The 20,844-nt window shown below is 38.8% G+C and overlaps 1 protein-coding gene across 1 annotated transcript in view; it reads left to right on the top strand.

The window, feature by feature from the left end:
- The window catches only part of TRPM3 (transient receptor potential cation channel subfamily M member 3), a 373,306-nt gene that overhangs the window by 120,217 nt on the left and 232,245 nt on the right, over positions 1–20,844 (top strand).

Genomic DNA, 20,844 nt, shown 5'->3' with positions numbered 1-20,844 from the left:
ACTCTCTGGATCCATGGTGGAAGTCCCAATACTGATCATTATTTTAAAATCCTTCAAATAAATTTTGAAGTATTTTTAACTTAAAGTGAAAAATGAGATTGGGAGAGTCATGTCTTTATCTCACTGGCCATCTAGTAGATTAAAATCTACTAGCATAATTGGGCTATGTCATAAGGCAGAGTAAAATATGAAACAGAGACAAGCATCCAGATAGTTTAGAGAAGAAATAACTGGTAGGAGCTGGAGATATTTTTTCTTTACTTGAAATTATCCAAATGGGTGTCTCTACTGACCAAAATGACAAAAGTTTGCTCAACTTCATACTTCACTTTAGGTAAATAGAGCTTTGAACATAAATGGAAGACAATATTTATAGAAGATAGGTTATCCATGACTAGATTGACTGATGAATAGAGATAGGGAAAGTACTTTCCAAATGGGGAAAATCTTGTAGTAACTATTCTCCTTTTAGACAGATAATCAATATCTGGTGAAGATTTCAGAAGGAATATCATTTATATTGCTTTCTCTGGAGATTCTTATTGTCATTGACTATTTATTTCATGGAATAAATGATTTTTCCATTTCTGAAGATTAAAAGAAATTCAGATTGCCCCTTCCTTGTGTTGGACATCCTTAGGAATTACACATTTTTTTTACCTTGGGTTTCATTCACAGAATTATCCAAATTATTTTCTTATCACCCAAGTCATTTTGAACACTATACTGAGCTGTCATTCAAAATGTTTGGAGAGTTATGTAAAATTTCATTTCTTACTTTACTGGAGTTGTTCTTGTTACTAAAAGTCTTTAGAACTACCCTTATCAAAATTTGATTTAGAAATTTTCCTTATAAGGAGAAAGCTCTATTACCAACAATGTGAAATCTAATATGGGTTCAAAAAGTAAAATTTACAATTACAGAATAGGAGAATCTGGAAAAGATCTTTCCTGGAAAAGAATCTGAGGGCTTTAGTGGATTGTAGACTCGTTATATAGGCAGTATGATGTGAACATTCAAAAAACTTAATGTGATTTTTTGCTCAAATTAAGAGATGCACTTTCCAAGGAATAAGATACTCTGTCTTCTATTTTAGTTGGACCCCATCTTGTAGGCAGCTATGTAGCACAGTGGATAGATCACTGGGCCTGGATTCAGGAAGACTTGAATTTAAATCCAGCCTCAGACACTTAATAACTGTACAACAAGGGCAAGTCACTTAACCTCTGTCTGTCTCAGTTTCCTCAACTGTAAAATGGAGATCATAATAGTATCTCCCTCCCAAGATTGTTGTAAGGATACAATGAGATATTTGTAAAGTGTTTAATACAATACCTAGCACATAGTAGGTTTAATTATAAATGCTTATAAATGCTTGTTCGCTTCTTTCACAGACTCACAGGCTCATACTCTGAAGTATGGTGTTCAATTCTGGGTATCACGATTTACAAACCATGTTGATAAGTTGAAGAGAATTGTCATTTTTTTTGTGGCATACATTTTTATTTATTTTTAGTTTTCAACATTCACTTCCACAAGATTTAGTTCCAAATTTTCACCCTATCTTGCCCCTCCCTCCACCCCAAGATGGCATACATTCTGAATACCCCTTCCACTAGTCTGCCCTCCCTTCTGTCTCTCCCCCTCTTCTCTAATCCCCTTCCCCTTCTATTTTCCTGTAGGGCAAGATAGATTTCTGTACCCCATTTCCTATATTTCTTATTTCCCAGTTGCATGCAAAAACATTTTTTTAACATGTGTTTTTAAAACTTTGGGTTCTAAATTTTCTCCCTTCCTCCCTCCCCACCCACCCTCATTCAAAAGGCAAGCAACTCAATACAGGTTATACGTGTGCAGTTATGCAAAACACTTCCATAGTAGTCATGTTGTGAAAAACTATTTCCCTTAATCCTATTCCACCCCCCATTTATTCTATTCTTTCTTTTGACCCTGTCCCTCCTCAGAAGTGTTTGCTTCTGATTATGCCCTCTCCCAATCTACCCTCCCCTCTATCTTTCCCCTGCTGTCTTGTCCCCTTCCCCCTCCATTTTCCTGTAGGGCAAGATAGATTTCCATATCCAACTGAGTGTGTATGTTATTCCCTCTTTAAGCCAAATCTGATGAGAATAAGATTCTCTCATTCCCTCTCACCTTCCCCTGTTTCCCTTCCACTGTAAAAGCCTTTTCTTTTCTGTCTTTTTTTTTGTGAGATAATTTACCCCATTCTACCTCTCCCTTTCTCCTTCTCCCAGTACAATCCTCTCTCACCCCTTAATTTTATTCTCCAGATATCACCCCTTCAATTTCAACTCACCCTGTGCCCTCTATCTATCTATCTATCTATCTATCTATCTATCTATCTATCTATCTATACATATACATATAAATTTTATTTCCCTCCAACTATCCTAAAACTGACAAAGCTCTCATGAGTTACAAATATCATCTTTCCATGCAGGAATGTAAACAGTTCAACCTTAATAAGTGAGAGAATTTTTAGAAGAGGGCAACCAGGAAGAATCTTGAGTCCAAGTCCTATAAGGAGAAGTTGAAATAATTAGGATGTGTAGCCTGGAGAAAAGAAGACTCAAGGGAGACATAATAGCTATTTTCAAGTATTTTAAAGTCTGTTTAATAAAGAAGAAAGATTAGAATTGCTCTGGTTGGCCCCAGAGGGTAAAGTAGCACAGTAGGGAGCAGTAGGTGGAAGTTACAAAAGAGACAAATTCAGACTTGTTACTAGAATAAACCTTTTTTTTTTAGGCAATTGGGGTTAAGTGACTTGCCCAGGGTCACACAGCTAATAAGTGTCAAGTGTTTGGTATGAGGCTGGATTTGAACTCAGGTCCTCCTTACTTCAGGGCTGGTGCTCTAGCCATAGAATAAACCTTCTAAAAGATAGAGCTGTTCAAAAGTGGAATGACTGACACAGGAGGTAACCAGTTCTGCCTCATTCAAGGTCTTCCAGCCCAAAATGGATGGCCTTTCATTTACTAGGTATATTACACTGTGAATTCCTTTTCATATATCAAATGCACTAGATGACTACTAAGGTCTCCTTCAACTCTTAGTCCTGTGATTTTATGAAAAACCCTCCAGTTGAAAGAATCTCATTAAGAAGAGTGGTAATAATAACTAACATTTATATAGCTCTTTAAGGTTTGAAAAGCACTTTCTATACATTCTCTCTTTTGATCTCTACAATAACCCTATAAAATAGGTGGTATTTTTACCACCATTTTAAAGATGAGGAAACTGAGGCTGGGGAAGGTTAACTCACCATGAGTTAACACAGCTAGTAAATATCTGAGTCACTATTTCAACTCAGATCTTACTGACTCCAAGTCTAGTACATATATCCACTATGTCACCTTGCTGCCCCTTCCACCACTACACTTGTCTTATAACTCATGTAGTTCTCTTATTCATAAAGTTTTACTGTGAGGTTTCAGATTATATTGAATTTTGGAATTCTATAGGTGAATTGCTCAAAATTCATCTCTCATCCACTTACCATATACACAGCATTTATTCTCACAAAAGGTAGATAGAAAAATGGGTGAAAAAAAAAAGAAATAAGAGCAAAATACTTCCAATACACTCAGATTTCAACTCTACAATATAATAGGTGGTTCTCATTTTGTCTTATGATGAGGCAATACTATCACTGAAGTCTCCATAACTCACCTCAGATTTTTGCAGAATATAGCATAAATATAGTGACAGGTAGTAATGCCTTTACTTTAGTATGAAAATCTGTATTAATATAGAAAACTCATTGGAAATTACTACAGCTCATTCTTTGTCACAAACTATTGTGATGATTAAAAAGGTTTTAGAGACATAGTTTCTGGGTAATTTAATCATTTTATTAATAAGGCCAGCAAGTTATTAATAAAATGATGGTCATTTGACCATCTGTCTTAGACCAAAGATAATCATGGCATCAGGCTCACAGCTCAAAGACCCTTCAAAGAGTAGGTGTTCCTGAGAGGTGGTGATCAACTCTGATTTAGATAACACAATGGAAGCTGAGCTATATTAAAATGAAGGTCTGAGAGTGACATCATGTCACCTTTGGACAGAGAAACTATCTCTATACCAGACCACTCATAGCTTTGGGCTATCTATTCAAAGAATGTATACCTCACCCATGCCAGAGAATACCTCAATAGCTTCCACAGGGTGGGGTCTTGAACAAGAAAGTTAGTCCAAACTCATTATCAGCAATATTCTTCAAGAGACTGAGCTTAAAATCAGGACTTTGGAAGAAGGCAGAGCTCTTGTTTATTAACAATCATTTCTCTCACTATCCTCTTCTCCATGGATTCCATTTCTTTCACACTTTTTTTATTGATTATTTTTTGTCATAGGATTTAAAGCTTTAAGGGGCTTGAGAGATCATCTGATCCAACATACATACCTCTTTTTTATGAATGGGAAAAGTGAGGCCCACAAACGGAAAACAACTTCCCTAAAATCACGGGATTGGGGCAGCTAGGTGGTGCAACGGATAGGGCACTGGCCCTGGAGTCAGGAGGACCTGAGTTCAAATCAGGCCTCAGACATTTGACACTTACTAGCTGTGTGACCCTGGGTAAGTCACTTAACCCCATTGCCTAGCAAAAAATAAATAAGTAAATATAAAATCATGGGATTGATAGGTATCTGTGCCAAGATTCCATCATAACAGAAATTATGTATGCTCTGGCCACTACAGCATGTTTTTAACCTAGATCTTTTCCTCTATGAAAAAGGGCAAAAAGCTTTTTCATAGCCTTGAATACTTCTAAAACTCTTATCTGAATGATTCTCAGACAATAGCCTTCACTGTACTTAATCTCCCTGCTTTACCAGAGCCATCTGAGTCAACTTGACTGACATTTGAACCTGTGGTTGCTGCAAAGTTAGTGGATTAACAACTAAGTCTGCAGTTTCATTCATAATAGAGAATGCTTTGGACTTCCCTAATGCCTTTCACCCAAAGATTCCAAAGCAGCCCATGAATCTTAATGAACTATTCCTCTTCTCCAGTCCATGTGTGCCCAGCTGCAGCTTCTGACTGAGTAACCGCTTCTTTCCCCCAGTGAAAGCTCCAGTGTGCATCAAGGTGGTTGCAGTAATGTTAGCTTCAAGCTGCATGCCTGTTGTTTAGTAAGGCCTCTGAGCTGTTTCAATAAAACATTTTCATTTATTTGCATAGCAGAGTAACAATTGTTTAATGAGCTGCTTTACTGGCTTTTTGGATTTTCTACTTCTGGAGTAAAAAGTCAACATAGCAGCCTGCTGTAGGGAAAGGAGCATTGGATTTGAAGCCAGAAAACCTGGATTAGAATCCTGGCTCTGCTGATGAGTACCTTCGTGACGCCTGACAAAGTTATACATATCACGTCTATGATTGTCAGATTACTTTTCAGTAAAATTAGGATGTTAGACTATACAATCTCCAACATTTCTTCTAGTCCTAAATCCTGTCATCCTTAAAATAATGAATAACACATTCCATGTAACAATAGCAACAGCTAGCATTTATATAGTGCTTTAAGGTATTGCAAGGTGTTGTAAGTATATTAACTGGTCTGATTGTCACAACAATCTTGTGAGATTATCCAAATTCTACAAATAAAGAACCTGAGGCTGGGAGAGATTAAGAGACTTGCCCAGGGCCACACAGCTAGTGGTGTGTGAGGCAGCATTCAAACTCAGTGTCTTCCCAACTCCCAACCCCATGTTTATAAATTGCCCCACCTAGCACATATATTCAAAACAAGTAAGAAAGAATTGGATCACCAAAATCCATGTCAGATTATAGCTTCAAAGGACTCTTCCCCATCCAGTGGCATATATAAAAGGAGATTGTCTAAAAACCTCACAAGGGGATTATATAGGATCAATGCCCAGTTCTTCTTTCCTTCTCCAGTGGATCCATTTTGTCAGGTAATCAGAGGTTAAGCAACTTTCCCAGGTCACACAGCTAAAGAGTGTCTGAGGTTGGATTTGAACTAAGATCTTCCTGACTCCAGCCCCACTGCTCTATCTGCTGAGCCACTAGTTGCCTCTTCTAATAATTACAACTATCCAAAAGTGGAATGATTTGCCTCCATGGGTAGTGGGTTCCCCCTCCTTGGAGAACTTCAAGCATAGTCTGGATTTGTATGTTATAGCAGAGATCTCTTTGGTGTGTGGATTGGATTAGATGGCTTCTCAAATTCTGTGATTCTATCTATTTGACAAGCTTCACTCTGAGACTACCCCAAAGTTAGCCTTCATAATCCTGTCTTCATAATTCTTTTCATGGTGCCTCCCCATTAGACTGTGAACTCCGCAAGAGCAGGACTTTGTATCCCCAGAACTTACCACAGTGCCCTGCATACAGTAGGTACTTAATTGTTCATTGACTGACTGACCAACAGACTGCAGTGGTGGGAAGGGACTATTTTGGTTTTTGTCTTTGTTTCCCCAGTAACTATCTAGTTGGTCCCTAAAAAATATGGATTGAATCGAATTCAATACAACTGGGGATCAGGAAAATAAAAACTGACTTACCTGTATTTTGTTGGCCTATTCTCCAGTAAATCCCCTTATCTTTGAACTTTGACTTTCACCAACTCACCTCTGCTGCTCACTCTCCTCCACCTCTTTTCTTGGAGATCCATCTAGCCTTTGGTTTTGTTTTACAGTGTCTTGATTTCTCATAAAGTCACTAGCTTCCATTTGCTCTATTCTAATTTCAGTAAGCTTTTGGACTTCCTTTTCCATTTGGCCAATTTTATTTTTTAGGGCATTCTTCTCATTGGCTTTTTGGACCTCTTTTGCCATTTGGGTTAGTCTATTTTTTAAGGTGTTATTTTCTTCAGTATTTTTTTGGGTCTCCTTTAGCAAGCTATTGACTGTTATTCATGATTTTCTTGCATCACTCTCATTTCTCTTCCCAGTTTTTCCTCTACTTCTCTTACTTGCTTCTCCAAATCCTTTTTGAGCTCTTCCAAGGCCTGGGACTAATTCATATTTTTATTGGAAGCTTTGGATGTAGAAGTTTTTGACTTTGTTGTCTTCTTCTGGTTGTATGTTTTGATCTTCTTTGTCACCAAAGTAAGATTCTATGGTCTGACTTTTTTTTTTTGTGCAGTTTGCTCATGATCCCAGCCAATTATTTGACTTTTAAACTCTGTTAAGGTAGGGGTCTGCTTCCAGTGTGGAGAATGTACTGTCCCAAGCTTTGGGGGTTTTATGCAGCTGTTTTCAGAGATACTTGTAGGGACCTGTAAATTTTCCGTTCTTCCAAGGTGGTATGATCAAAGGCGAGGTGTTTACTCCTTTCCTGGCCTGTGCTCTGGTCTATGAGTGACCTCAAGCATTCTTTTCTGCCTTGGAACTGTGAGGAGAATTTTCTCCTCACACCTCCATCACAAGCTCCACCATGCCAGTGTTTCTCCTTGCTCCAGGAGAGCACCACCCAGAACTGTGACCCAGATCCAAGCACAGGCAAAGAAAGAGATTCCTGCCTCAGTGCCAGCAAAGAGACCCCTGCACTCCCCCTCTGATCAGCCACTCTATTCCCCCTTAGTCTGTGGGCTGAGAGCTCAGGAAGCAGCAGCTGCCCCAGGGCTGCAACAGGACAGGGGCTGGACCAAGCTCCTTTCTCACCATGCTCACAGACCTTTCCTACTGACTTTCTAAGATGTCTTTGGCGTTTGTGGATTGAGAAGTCTGGAAACCACCACAGCTCCCCTTGACTCAGTCCCCTGAGGCCTGCTCCAAGTTTGCTGAGGCCTGGTCTTTGCCTTTGTGTCCATGCTGAACTGAGTTCCTCTCTCAGCCCAGTGCAATAGACCTTTTCAATCAACTATCCAGGTTGTCTTGAGCTAGAAATTTGTTTCTCTCTGTCTTTTTTGTGGGTTCTGCTGCTCTAGAATTTGTTTGGAGCCATTTTTTACAGGTATTTGGAGGGGTTTGGGGGAGAGCTCAAGCGAGTCATTGCTTTCACTCTTCCATCTTGGCCCCACCTCCATGTAGCCTTTAAATTGCTTCTTCCTTTCTCCTCAGTTCTTCCCCCTCCATCTCTACTCCCCATCTCAATACCCTTCTCTACTTTCTGGAGGATTTTCTTAATTACTGCATAAGGAAATAGCTGTCCAAAGCACCTAAACCATGGAAAGACAGACATTGTTCCCTATTAAAGTGTTTTTAAGTGTTTGGGATTAGCTTGAGAAAGTATTTTAGAAGGTGGGGTATTTCTAGTGCCCTTGAAGTAAGTGGTGTATAGAGTTAATTCCTGAAGTCCTAGCATGGAGGCATTTCAATACTCTACCCAAGCATAGAGCTGACCCCACACAGTATATCTTGGGAAAGAAATTAGGACAGGGCTGGTTTTATAATTTATAGTATAAATAGGGCAAGTTTATATGAATCCAATTCTGTATTCTAGAATCATGAATTAGTTGTATTTATACGCACACACACACACACACACACACACACACACACACACGATTTTGGTTTTTTAATTTCCTGTTTTACCCTTCAAAGTGTTGCTTTATCTGAGATACAGATTAGTTTGGTTAAGTGTTTAGCAAAGAATCTACCCTAAGTCTTTTAATGTTTCCTTCAGATCTCACCTCAAACATCACCTGACCAGGCCCCACTCTAGCTGCTGGGGACCTTCCCCCCATATTACCCTCATTTATTCTATCTTAGTGAAATTTTGTATTTCTGACTCACCCCACCTTCAGCACAGTGCTCTGTACATTAATTCATAATTATTAACACAGTTATTAGTGTTTGAACAAATGAATTATGTAAATTTTAATAGCTTAGACTCCAAAACTAAATAAAGTCAAATATTCTCTGAACAGTAGCAAAATACTCGGAGCCTAGAAACCTTCATTGTTTGTTGAATGAGAGTGGAAAGAGTTCTGAACTTGGAATCAACAGAGACCAGACCTGTATGAGATACTATGTATGTGGCAAGTCACCTAATGTCTGAGCCTCAGTTTCCTCAACTATAAAACAACTCTAGTAATAACAATAGTATTTACAAGGTTTTCATGAAGAGCAAATGAACTAATATATATGTGTATATATATATATAATATTACATTATACCATATTATATGTATGTATATATTATATATAATTATATAATATTGTATATGTATGTATGTATGTATGTATGTATAAAAGTGCCCTATAAATCTTAAAGCTCTATATAAATATCAGCTATTATTATAATTGCCATAGGAAAACCTGTCCACAAACAGTGTCTGAAGTAATTTATATGAAACTTTCTTTAGCTTTCTTTGCTGAAGACAAAGGGTTTTTTCTCCTTCATCCTTGAGATAAATGGTTTGGGAATAATTTTCTTTTTAATTTTACAACCAAATGAGGCAACATATTGTAGTAGAAAGAGTGCTGGATTTGAAATTAAAGAACCTGAATTCAAATTCTGGCCCTGTTACTTAAATACATATATGACCCTAGGCAAGTCACTTAAACTCTCCAGGTCTCATTTTCCTTATCTATAAAGTGAGGGGGAGGGGGTGCGGGATGGGCTAAATGGCCTCTGAGATCCCTTAGTTCTAAATCCATGCTAACTGGGAAGCTATGATTCCCAGAAGTATTGGTCTTGTCTATTTCACATTGATCAAGTATAGTTACCTCATCCTACCTGCTACATTAAAAATTCTGCTACAGCTTAGACTTAGGATGCTCCTCTCAGTCATGGAAACTGACAGCATTTGCTGACAGGAGAGGAAGGGTCAGAGAGTCACAGAGGTAAGGAAGTGTCTGAGCTATAATTCAACTGTCAGATATGGATCTGTGATTTCACTGATATGGAGAACTCCCAGCAAGGAATTTCTCTCTGCCAGTGCTGATCTGCAAATGTTCTATAATTTAGAGCAGTTCACTGGGCAAATGACAGTTCAAGTCACTCGCTCAGCAGTACAACAATAGATGTCAGAGGCCAAACTTTAATCCAGGCCTTCCTGAAGCTGTGTATGTACATGTGTGCCTGTATATAAGAGAGAGAAACAGACAGACAGACACAGACAGAAAAAAAGAGACAGAGATGGAGACAGAGATGAAGACAAAAAGATAGTCACAGAGACAGAGAATGCAGGTAAATGCAAAGTTTTGTACTGCAGTAGAGAGTTAGATTTCATTTTGGGCGGACCTTTCGCATTTCACATCCCGGTGCCCTGGATAGTTACAGAGAAGAAAGCAAATGGTTTAATTGTTTTAAAAAGACTTTTCCAGAAATTAATGTGAAGGACAAAAAGCCAAATAAGCAAAAAAGTTAATAATTTCTAAAATTTGAGTCATTCCTTCTAGCCCCAAAACAAAGTGAAAATCAGTTGTTTGCTAAGTAGCAAAGAGGATGAACAAACTAGAAGAAATTGGACCACCTCCACAAAGCTATCCAAGCAAAGTTCAGTGATCTCTTGCCCCCATCATTTCCAGAAGCCTCGGCTACTGCTGTTCCCTCACTTCAAAAATATCAAGTGCAGATTACTGTATAGGCTGCCAAGCACACGCCTAATGGCTCCTTGGGGGTAGCCTAACCCTAGATCTTTAGGGGAAGCCAAACCCCTTGTAAAACCTTTTGTTACCTGTACCATCTTTAACAGAGACAAATGTTGCCAACGATAGTCTCATAGATAAACCCTGGCCCTTGGACCCAGGTCGTAAGAGAAAACAGAAAGCATTAAATGAAAATCAGCAAGTTTGATAAAAAGAAATTTAATACTATATGACCTTTTAATACTCTCTTTTTTGGCTTTTATATTAATTTGCATTGGTAGGGAAAAGGTTCTACAACTATACTCAGATGCTTAAATTTCTTTATCGAATAAGTGAATAGTACAAGCAAATGTAAACAGCTAAGGGAAGAAAAAAGCATTGCATTCATAAACATGGTTAAGTGAAAATTTCACAGACCAAAAAGAATTTGGTCATAATAATAATTTTCATTTATAAGGCTGCCTAATTAAATTCTTATCTGGAGGAAGTATGTTAGATAGAGTGTCATTGTCACATCAACTAATTACATGATACAGTTTTGAAAAGCTAAATTTGGAGCCAGGAGACCTGAGTTCAAATCCCAGCTATACTACTTCCTATCTGAATGACCTTGGATGTTGCCAGCAATCAGATAATGTACGGAACGGGAAGGCGCAAAATAATGAAAGATATGGGCCAGGTGGATCAGTAAGGACTGACTCAGTTTATTCATCTGAGGGTACAGGTTATATAGAGAAAATCTAGCCTAGTTACAAAGAGTCATCCCCATGAGACACTCCCCAAATATCTGCTGATAAGTGACAATACTTATTTTCTCATAATCAGAGTTCCTAGACTGGGATGTAAAACTCCAAGACTTTTCCCTGGTGCCTAGGCGCCACCTGCGTAGAGGGGTGATATGTAAATCTAAGGTTCAGAGAATGAGAAGGAATGTCTCCGGAACCTCCCTTGCAGGGGGATATTTGGAGAGCCCTGCCTCCTAAATGATTGAGCCCTGTGGATTAAACCTGGGCGAAGGTCAAGCTTTGTTCTGGATCTTAAACCCAGATGGGCCCCTTAAAGCTGGCCCTCTATACTTGGACAAGTCACTTAAACTTTTTAGGAGAGTCTCAATTTTCTCCTCTGCAAAACAAGGTTGGATTAGATGGCCCTCCTTTCTCTAGATCTCTGACCCTTTAAGTGATTCTAAACCTTTTTCTGTGTCTTGGATCCCTTTGGTAGTCTGGTGAAGCTTATTTACCTCTTCTCTGAATAATGTTTTAAATGCATAAAATGAAATATGTGGCATTACAAAGGAAAGAAATTATATTGAAATCACTAGCAAAAGTTCACAGACCCCAGGTTAACCCCTTGCTATAAGTGAATATAAGGTGGCTTGCATCCACATCCAGAGAAGTGACTTATCAGCCATATGAAAGATATCCTTCTAACACTATTTCACTATAACAGGGTTCCTGAGTCTCTTCTTCCTGTTTAATAACAAAGGCTCTAGAATCATTTTCAAACCTCTAATGACTTAAAGTCTAGTCAGTGATCCATTTAGCACAGTAATGGCGACACTTGGCCCTAGTCAGGTAGCAGACTATATGCCTTTGTAAGCCTGAGCCTCCCACATCCTTAGATAACAGCTGTGGAATCACAGGAGATGCCTTACACTTTTCACCGGTACTCTGTAAAGAAGTACCTTCTTGTTAAATGGTTGTGCTCTACTGAAGAAGTAATTAACCTACTCCAGGAAGACCCAGGGCAATATCTTTGTGCTCCCTGAAAATTTTGCTCCAATGTGTTAGTTTGAGTCACCCTTGCAACGCATGCAGATTAAATTTTTGCAAAAGCATTTTTGTGCCTTGGAGAGAGTTTTCAGACTTTAAAAATAAGTACATTTCCCCCCATTTTGTTTGACATGTGATTCCATCTGTGTTCTGTGTGGGGAAACTTCCTCCTGCACTGCAAATCTTCAAATAATACAAATAACTTGCTAAAGTCACTCGGGGCAGCTAGGTGGCATTGTAAATAGAGCACTTGGGTTAGAATCAGGAAGACTATCTTTATGAGTCCAAATCCAGTCTCAAACACTTGCTAGCTAAGTGACCTGGGCAACTCACTTAACCCTGTTTGCCTCAGTTTCCACATCTGTGAAATGAACTGGACAGTGAAATGGCAAAGCACTCCAGTATCTTTGTCAAGAAAACCCCAAATGGGGTCATGAAGAATCAGATATGACTACAAAAGCTGAACAACAACAATAAAAAAGTCTGCGTCAGATGCCAGGCTTGAGCACAAGGCTTTCTAATCCTGAGTGAAGCCCCTGTAAACTGAGACATTCTACCTTTTCTAAACAGCACCAGTAAATATTATTCCTTCCATGAGTGTGTTGTGCCTTAGACAGCTACCTACTTTGGATGTCACTCATTTGCAGTTCCAAGCATCCTTCATTTCCTCTCCAAAGGAGTCATATGGCTGTATTCATTTTTACATTATTCTGTTTTGTCTCATATCCAAATGGCTCATTTTCTAAGCTGGGGAGTGAGCTCTACTATATAAATGGTGAATGGACTTGGGTAAGTTCAGCAACCTTTCTGTGCCTTCAATTTCCACTTAGCAATCAATATCTATCATAGAAGCAACATGACTTAATGGGTAGAAAACTGGCATTCTGGGTTCAAGCCTTGCCTTGGTCACACATTGACTTTGTGTCCCTGGGCAACTCACTTAACCTTTATCTGTGCCCATGGAAACTCTCTTAAGTTGCAGTATAATGGCTATCATATTTCTTGATTTCTCAGTGAATGGGGGAGGAGGTGGAAGGAGAAAGAGAATGTGAAACTGAAAATACAAATAAAATTAAAATAAATAAATGAATAGTTTTTTTAAAAAAAAAGATTGTAATCAGGGTTTCACTCAGAGTTCACTAGACCAATGAAATCGCACAGGTCCAGTTTAAAACCAAAATGTTCCATTGTCCTCAAGCAAATGTCTAGTTTAATTTAAGGTTAGGGACAGACCTATGATTTCATTGGCACAGAGAATTTCCCATGCCAGTGAAGGTAAAGTTTAATTACTTTTCTTTAAACTCTTTGATACTCCTCAGAGAAGGATGGCCTACTCGTTCCAAAATGAGTTGTTATTAATGAATCTCGATGTTTAAAGACAACCCACAGTTTTCCCTGATGACAACTGCATAAGATAAAAGGGAGCTGGCTCTTTTTTTCCCTCCTCAGCTCTAAAGCTATTAACCTCAGCCTGGTTTTTTATTTTCTCACTAGCGAGAGAACCCAGCAGGTTCTCTCTGAATTGTAAACACATTTATCTTTTTTTTTTTTAATTTGGGAGGGGGAGAGAAATCATTCCACTGGCATTTAAAATCCTTGTTGTGGGTATGTAGGCTAGGATGCTAATGTGGATGTTGTCTATGATGGAGCAGAACACAAATATCAACCACATTCAATGTTATTGGTTATACTCAGTATTTGATGAACGTTGACCTTTTTTTAAAAAAAAAAATAGCATTGTGACTCATCTAACAAGTCCCATACCTAGTTACAATATTTCAGTGGAGAAACAAATGTGGTAGTACGCAGCTTTTCACACTCCAAAGGTTACATTTCCTAAATTGCTATGCTGTCTAATTGGAGGTATGCTAGGAATAACAATGCTACATACAGAACAACAAATTAATAGTTACAGTCATTAGACACGATTTTGTCAACCCCTAGTCCTCCCCCTCAATGACTGAAACTATAAATAATATGATTACTGGTTTCTGGTGTGAAGCAATTTTAAGTGCTAATCTAAGTGGCCCCCAAAGGGAAGCTAAAATGGATGTTTCAAAATTCACTGGTTTCTAATTATTGCAGTCCAAATGAGGAAGGCTTAAGCTAGGCAGCAGAAGCAAGAAGGACCTGGAAAGTGAAATATTCAGCTCCAAGAAATGGAATTTCCCCAGATCTTAGAGAATTTCCCATTTCCAAAGTAAAGAATAATATGTGTTTTTTTTTCTCTTCCTCATTTTTTTCTTTAAAAACAAATTCTTTGTCATATGAAGCAATATTTGGAAGCACCTAGCACAGTGCCATGCAAATAGTAGGCACTATACAAATGCTCATCTTCTTCTACTTTCTGGATGGGAGAGGGATGGGGGGAATTAAGGTGATATAAAAACAAAAGCTATCAATAAAATATATTTTTAAGAAAGAGTGAATACACAGTGAACCAAAAAATAAGATATATTACCAAATAAGCAAAAGGATAGGCAGAGCAGGGAGCAGTAATGCGTGGTGCTTAGAGTAGTAAGAAGATTTGTTTGAATCTTGGTTCTGGTAACTTACTCATAAGACTTTGAGCAATCATTCAAGTAGTAAGCATTTAATAAGTATCCATTGTGTGTCAGGCTGTGACCTAGGTACTTGCTGGGGATGCAAATACAATGAATAAAATAATATATACTCTCAAGGAGCATTCTAACAGAAGAGACAATGTACAACTATCTGAGTATATTCAGAATAAACATAAATAAATGCAACATCAATAAATACAAGATAAGGAGGAGATCACCAGCAGTTGCAGGAATCAAGAAAGGTTTCCTCGATGCTGCTTAAGCTGAATCGTGGAGGAAAAGAAAGGGATTCTATGAACTGGAAATGAAGGAGCGCATTCTAGGCATGGGGGACAGCCAAGGGCAAAGGCATACAGGTGGAGGATGGAATGTCTGTCATATGTGAGGAAGAGCAGGAAAACTAGTTTAGCTGGACCATGGAATGGAAGAAGGAGAATAATGTATACAAGGCTGAAAAGATAAACTGTGGCCAGGTTATAAGGAGCTTTAAAAGCCAAACATGACCTGACTAGCAAAGATGTGCAGAGACTGTATGATCATAATACTCTATTTTCAGAAGTTTAAATTTATCCTAGAGGCAAAAGGGAATCACTGGAATTTATTGAGTAAAGAAATGCCATAATGGAATTGAGCTTAAGGAAAATAAATTTATTATTGTTAATTATAACTAGCATTAATGTGTTGTTTTACAAATATTAGCTTTTTTGAACCTCACAACAATGCTGTCACGTGTTATCCCCATTTTACGGATGAAGATTCTGAGACAATGGAAGGTTAAGTGATTTACTTAGGGTCACATAGCTGAAAAGTGTCTGAGGCTAGATTTGAACTCAGGTCTTTTTGATTCCAGGACCAGCACTCTATCTACTGTGTCAGTTAGCTGCTTCCTATGTATTTGCCACTTTTAGCAAATGCATGAAGGACATAGCAAAATGGGGTGCGTTATCTATATCACAAATTCCACGAAGCCATTGTTTAACCAGGAAGAACCTTTATTCATGACCTGAGAAGGCTGGGCATCCCCATGTGTGAGAGCACATGGGTCAACAGATGCCCACCTTTTTCTTCTTTATTCTGCCTTTGAATTTCCCTCCCCTGTTTCCACATTGGCTGGGCATTACAGCCTATCCAAAGTACCAAATTTCCCCCCATGAGTCTCCACCCTAATTACATCTCCCACTCCTCACAATTCAGCAACCCCGACTCTTATTTAATTTTTCCCTTATTTGGGTAGGCCCACACCCCTTCTGCTTGGGATACAGATGCGTTAATCTAACCCTAACCTCAGAATTATTTTCACTGGTCAGTCCATTCACCCACCAATTCCAGTTTTATGTCTTCCTTTGTTCAACTCTCACCTACCCCCCCCCCAGACTGCACCCCAGTGGAAATGAAAACCAGCCATTTCCCACACTCCCGCCCGGTCTAAATTGACTCCATTGCTGTCACGTAGGTGTTCAGCGCCTGATTGAGTGATATGCAGAAGCAACATCCCCAACCACATTTTTCCACTGAGCAGGAAGGCCATTGCAATAGTTGAGGTGAAAGGGGATGAAAGCCTGAGCTAAGGAAATAATTGTGTGAATAAAAAGAAAGAGTCAGATGTGAGAGATATGGTAGAGGTAGGAATGGCAAGATGGCAACTGATTGGCTATGTAGGGGTGAGGGAGACTGATTTGTACAGGACAAGTGACTTGCCTCACTAGCTCAGAGTTTCCTTATCTGCAGAATGAAGGTATTGGACTATTTAGTTTCTATAGTCCCTTCTAGTTTGACCTTGCAAATAGTTCTGAAGTTTTAACAGAAAAAAAAAATTAAAATTTGTGCTATCCGTGTTTCCTGTGCCTATTTCACCTTATTTCTTCCTCACTAATGTGAATTTGGAGTTACAGGTCCTGAATTTAGAACAGTGTTACCGTGGATAAGTCTCTTTCCTTTTCTCATGTGTAGAAGGAGGGAGCTGGAGGAGATGACTTCTGAGTTCCCTTTGATTTCCAAATCTATGAAAATATAAAAACCATGGCCTTAGTTTTCTCATTTGTAAAATGAGGGATTTGGGCAAGATGTCCTCTGAGGTCCCTTCCCACTCAATCCATGAGAATACAAAAACTCTCTGGGTCTCAATTTCCTCATCTGTAAAATGAAGAGATTACACTAGGTGGCCTCCAAGGTCACCTCCAGCTCCAAATCTGTGATCCTATCAGACTAAAAGCCTCTACTTTCTCCTCATTTATCTAAGTAAAAGCAGTGTCTTCCCGTAGCAAATTCCCTTAAATTTGTCCAGGAGTTGTAGATTTTCATTAAAAAAAAAAAGCAAGTGAGAGACCCAAGGCAAACGTGATTTCTCTTTCACCTGCTGCCTCATTCTCATTAGACCTGTCCTCATTTCATGTCATCTTGGACATGTAGACTTCTTTCTATGGTCTGACTAGCAGAGACATGCCTAGACTGTATGATAATACTCTGGTTTCAATTCCCACTCACAAGGCCAGGGGACAGAACTGGTAGGAGAAATCTGTTGGCTCTCACCCTCTTGATACACAGTGCTTCTTGGAGCACCATCATTCATGTGGCCTTGGCAGTCCTGTTAAGACTCTTCACCCTGCTGTTACCATTTGTTACTCATTGATGCAGCCCAGTGCCCTCCTGTTTTACTCATATTTCAGCCAACAAATGTGGAGATGTGGATGGCACAAACAGTTTTCCCAAAGAAGCTTATAAATCAAAAACATTTTGAGAGAGAGAGCTCATACTTTAATAGATGTCCCCCCAATCACACATGCCTCACCCATTTCAATAAAAATAAGATATGTTTTTTACATGGGATCTTTCAGGATATCAGTCCATCAATGAGAATGATATAAAATGCCACACATTGGGGATACAAGTACAATGAATTAAATGACCCCTCCTATCAAAAAGCTCTCATTCTAATGGGAGAAATATAACATAATATATTAAAATGATATCAAGAGGCAGAATGATGTAGTGGACAAAGAGGAGAATTCAAGTTCCAACTGTGATAAATAGTGGCCATGTGATGATCCCTGAGTAAATCATTTAATCTCTCAACAATCTAAGCAATTCTCTAAGACTACAAATTGAAGAGAATATTCCAACCTGCCTTAGTAAGGAGTTTCTTCATCTGAGAATTCCTTATATTGCCCACATCAGTGAAATCACAGGTCCTTTCCCTATCCTGATCCCCTCCTAAAATAATAATATTGTTATTCAGTAGTTTCAGTCATGTTCTAATCTTTGTGACCCCAATTAAGGTTCTCTCAGCAGAGATACTGGAGTGCCATTTCCTTCTCCAGCTCATTTTACAGATGAGGAAACTGAGGTAAACAAAGTTAAGTGACTTGCCCAGGGTCACACAGCTAGTAAGTGTCTGAGGCCAAATCTGAACTCAGGTCTTCCTGATTCTAGGCCCAATTCTCTATCTATCCACCGTACCACCTAGTTGTCCCAAATAATATTATACTGTAATGCAATACAATATAAAAAGTTTAATGTTATTTGGAATTACAGAGTTTGATATATATATTCTGTGAGTAGGTATATATTTATGCATATGTAAATATACAGATATATATATACATAGATATAAATAGATATTTATAGAAGTATATATATGTATGTATATGTGTGTGTGTGTGTATATACGTATATATAAAAGTTTTTACTGTCCCTATCCTGATTGCTGGTTAGAAATGATCTAGATATCCATGTAGGTTAAACATAGCTGGTGTTCCATACAAGGAAAGGGAAGGAAATATATAGAAAAGAATTACTGTTGACCAGTGTTCATCTTTGAGTTTAACCCTTGATAGATCTGACAAAAACAAGAGCCTGGTTGAATTGAATAAGTGCTCTCTAGTGGCCCAGTGCGCAGACCATTCTAGTCTGCGGATCTCTCATGATACCCTTACTCAGCAAGCTCAGATACAAGTCCAATGTACCATCAATATTGGCATCACCATCAGTCTGTACTAGAAAAGGTACCCTGTGGCATCTTGAAGGCATACACTAACTGGCCCTTGAAAACCCTCATCCCAAAGAGTCACATGTTGCTGGTATAATTAGGACGTTATAGCGTCTCTCTATGAAAATGATGAGTGACATTGGGGGAAGGGGAATGCAGAAGCAGGGAGGAAAGGAAAGGAAATAAACATTTATATAGCACTCACCAGGTGGCAGGCATTATGCCAAGTGCTTATTACAAATATTATCTAATTTGATCATCACAATAACTAGTAGGTGCTATTTTTATCCCCCATTTTACAGTTCAGGAAACTGAGGCAGATAAAGGTTAAGTGACTTGTCCAGGGTTACACAACTAGTCAGAGTATGAAGCCAGAGTGAACTCAGGTCTTTCTTACTCCAGGCCCAGGAGTCTATCCATTGAGCCACCTTTGGTAGCTTTATTTTGAACCTTACAATTTTTTGTTTTACAAAGAGAGGAATGGCAAGCAATAATAATTGTGAATAAGAAAGCACATGGGAATAGGAGTCAGGGGTCCTGGACTCTAGTCCTACATCTGCTGTGAACTACTTGGTTGACCTTAGACAAGTCATTCCCTGTCTCTGGGCTTCAGATTCCTCATCTGCAAAGTTTGGAGGTTGAGTTAGATTTTCTCTTAGGGTTAAGAATGGGTTAAGTTTTTCCACACAGACGAACAAATTTTGAGATACTAATTTTTTTTTTTAAATCTGCATGTAGAAATGGCTTTTCTAACTGGATAATCAGAAATCATGAAAGTGTGACAGTATGGGTACAATCAGATAATCATGAAAGTGTGACAGTATGGGTACAAAGTTCTCTGGAATCTTTCACATTCAAGATTTGTGAAGTACTACAATTATAAATTTATATAATTGAAAGCCAAGTACAAGGCTCATAAGATCATGAATTTTGAGCTGAAAGGAACCCCAGAGGCCAACCTCCTAACTTTCTTGTTTTAGTGATGAGGAAACAAATGTCCAGTGACTTGCCCAAGGTCATAAAATCAATATGTGTCATAGATAGGACTGGAATTTTGTTCTTTGTACTCTGAAGCAAATATGATACGCTACTCATCCCCATTTCACATACGAGGAAACTGGGGCCAAATTAGGTTAAGTGATTTGCCAGTCATGCAACAGGCATTTATTAAGCACCTACACAGAGCCAGTTATTGTGCTAAGCACTGGAGATATGAAGAAATGAAAAGGAAGAAGTCTCAGATCTCAAGGAACTCACAGCCTAAAATGAGATTCGAACTCTGGCTTTCCCAATTCCTAATCCAAGGCTCTGTCTCTACATTGATGCTGTTTCTAGGCAGCCACCTGATGGCAGGTGTAGGCAAACTACCTGGATGCTGGTAGAAGTGGGGGTCATAGTGTTTAAATTAAGTGTTAGTTGGACAGTGTGTTTCCACCTTCATGCGCTGCTGCCCTTAAGAAAAAAGAAAGAAATGTAAGAGTGATTGAAATACACAGGAAATAGAAAACATTTAACAAACCAAATAATAGGAAACCATCTCATGGACCATCAGGATTTCCATAAATTTAGTAAAAGTCTGTCACAAGCCATAGTTTAAATTATTCCAGTAGTGTTAGCAACTTCTAAAATACTAAAGCCAGGAGGAAGTCAGACATAGGCCTTCTTCTCTCCATCATGGTGATGACTTAGGCCACATCTGTATCATAGAGCTTCTTCTGCTTGATCTGATATGTGCTGGCCTTGATATCCACAATGTATACCAGGGTGGTGGTGCCCTGAGTCTATTTCATGGCAAATCAAGGGAAACTTGGTAGATAGTGATCAAGCTTGTTTATCCTAGGGGTATTTTTCCGAGAGCCCTTGGGCTATCTGAACCACACCCGGAGGCAGGTGATATTATGATTTCCTTCTTTTCTGTGCCTTTGTCCTCCCTTCAGCATAGCCTTTTTGGCCTTCAAGGACTATCACATGGTTTCTGTCTTGGGGAGGTCAGCTGTTTCA

This window comes from Phascolarctos cinereus, unplaced genomic scaffold (assembly GCF_003287225.1).
Source record: "Phascolarctos cinereus isolate Bilbo 61053 unplaced genomic scaffold, phaCin_HiC Scaffold_4;HRSCAF=312, whole genome shotgun sequence".
Taxonomy (NCBI): Eukaryota; Metazoa; Chordata; class Mammalia; order Diprotodontia; family Phascolarctidae; genus Phascolarctos; species Phascolarctos cinereus.
This window is presented reverse-complemented; position numbering and strand designations above follow the sequence as displayed.